This window comes from Gossypium arboreum, chromosome 5 (genome assembly GCF_025698485.1).
Source record: "Gossypium arboreum isolate Shixiya-1 chromosome 5, ASM2569848v2, whole genome shotgun sequence".
Taxonomy (NCBI): Eukaryota; Viridiplantae; Streptophyta; class Magnoliopsida; order Malvales; family Malvaceae; genus Gossypium; species Gossypium arboreum.
In genome coordinates, this window is record NC_069074.1 from 37,831,323 (window position 1) to 37,834,082 (window position 2,760).

Sequence of the window (2,760 nt, forward strand, 5' to 3'; positions counted from 1 at the left end):
AACTAAAACTGCTCAAAGCTCTGTTGACATTTCTCTGACCACTCGAATTTAACATATTTTTGAAGCAATCTTGTCATCGGAGTCGCAATCATCGAGAAACCTTTCACAAATCGTCTATAATATCCAGCTAGTCTCAGAAAACTACGGACTCCAGCTACATTTTTCAGAGACTTCCAATCTATAATTGCAGAAATTTTGCTCGGGTCTACTCGGATACCCGCAGCCAAAACTATATGTCCCAGAAAACTAACCTCTTTTAGCCAAAATTCACATGTGATAAACTTTGCAAACAACTATTTATCTCTCAAAATTTGTAGCATGATTCTAAAATGTTTAGCATGCTCAGATTCATTATGAGAGTAGATCAAGATATCATCAATAAACACAGCTACAAATCTATCTAAATACAGCCTGAATATCCTGTTCATCAGGTCCATAAAAATAGCAGGTGTATTTGTTAATCTGAAAACATAACAAGAAATTCGTTGTGTCCATACCTTGTTCTAAATGCAGTCTTTAGCACATCCGAGTCTTTAACTCACAACTGGTAATAGCCCAATCTCAAGTTGATTTTCGAAAACACTGTTGCCCCTTTTAACTGATGAAACAAATTATCAATCCGCAGTAGAGGGTATTGTTCTTTATAGTCACTTTATTCAATGTCTGTAGTCAATAAACATTCTCATCGTGCCATCTTTCTTTTTCATGAATAATACCAGTGCACCCCAATGGGAGAAACTCGGTCTAGCAAAACCCTTATCTGTCAACTCTTGCAACTGAGTTTTCAATTCTTTTAACTCTGTCATGGCCATTCGGTATGGAGCTATCGATATCAGAGTTGTCCCCGGTACTAATTCCATACCAAACTCAACTTATCTGATAGGTGGTAAACCCAACAATTCTTCGGGAAATACATTTGGATATTTGTACACAACTGGTGTAGATTCCATCTTTGTTTTTGTCACTTTTGTATCAAGTACATAAGAAAGGTAAGCTTCACACCCTTTTCTCACAAATCTTTGAGCTAACACAGATGATATCATAATTGGAAAACTGTTCAGATCATTAGATTTTATTCTAATATTCTCATTATTCTGACATTTTAGTTCAATTGTCTTTCATCTACAATTCACTATAGCATCATGCATCGTTAGCCAATCCATACCCAAAATCACATCAAACTCATCGAATGGCAACAATATCAGATTAGCCAAAAAAAAAAAATCCTGATGCATTAACGGACAATTCTTGCAGACTTTATCAACCAAAACACATTTGCCTAAGGGGTTTGATACTCTAATCACAAATTCAATAGACTCTACAGGCAAAGTCTTACTAGATACTAAATTCATGCATATATAAGAATGAGTTGATCCTAGATCTATCAATATAATTAATTAGTATCATAGAGAGTGAAAGTACTAATGATAACATCTAGCGATAATGCCTCTTCCCGTGCACGGATAGCATAAGCTTGGGCAGGTGCTCGGGCCTCAGATCTTACAGTAGAGTCTCTCATTGCCCCTCGACTACCACTCATGTTCCAAGCATTTCTTGGTGGTCTTCCTCTATTCGACGTATTACTCGGTCTCACATTCTAAAGTCTATATTTCTCATCCACATCGGGACTGTCTTTAATGAAATGATCCAGCGAGCCACATTTGAAGCAAGCTTTATTACTTTTATTCAAATATTCTCTGAAATGTCATCGTCTATAATGCTGGCATTGGTTTATTGTCTCTTACACTGTCAACACTAGCTACTGATGTAGCTTGAGCTTTAGAACCAGAGTGTTGTTTTCTACGATCTCTGTTCAAATATTCATTTGGAGAATTTGAATGAGTATACGAATCTCTAGATTTCTTTGATAAAGATTGATACGACTTACTCATCGATCTTTTTCTTGTGTATCTAGCTTCTGAATCTATTTTTCTCTTTTCTTTGCCGAGATCCTCGGCTTTACAAGCCCTTTCAACCAGATCAACAAATTCTTTCAATTCAAGAATCCTGACTAATAGTTTTATATCCTTGTTCAATCCATCAATGAACCGTTTACACGTGATCTCCTCAGTAGACACATACTCTCGAGCATACTTGCTTAAACGCATGAACTCTCTTTCATACTCAGTGACAGTCATCCGGCCTTGTTTCAACTCTAGAAACTCTTTATGCTTCTGATCGAGAAATCTTCGACTTATGTACTTCTTTCGAAATTTAGATTGAAAGAACTCCCAAGTAACCCGTTCTCTAGGAACTACATATATCAATGTTTTCCACCAATGGTACGTATTATCTCTTAGCAAGGATACTACACATTTGATACACTTATCAGGAGTACAAGATAATTCATCGAATACTCAAATCGTGTTTTCAAGCTAGAACTCAGCTCTCTCTGCATCATCATCAATAGTAGCCCAAAACTCTTCAGCCCATGTTTTCGAATCTTATCTACTGGTGGGTTGTTCCATCTTATCAGATCTGTAACTTGAAGAACATGTGGGGCTGGAGGTTGTTGAGCAGCTGGATTCATTCGAACGAACTCTGTGAACCACTCGTTCATCATTTGGAAGAAGGCTTGTCTATCCTCTCCCTCATAGCTACTAGTTGCAGGCCTAGAGTCAAACTGTGCTACCCTTTGACCAGGAGCGGGCCCGTTACTCTCTACATCGTCAGCTATAGCTCTTTTAGGATCCATTACAATACATAAACACAATTTAAACTGTCAGGAATCATATCACTATCACAGAGTATATATGACAT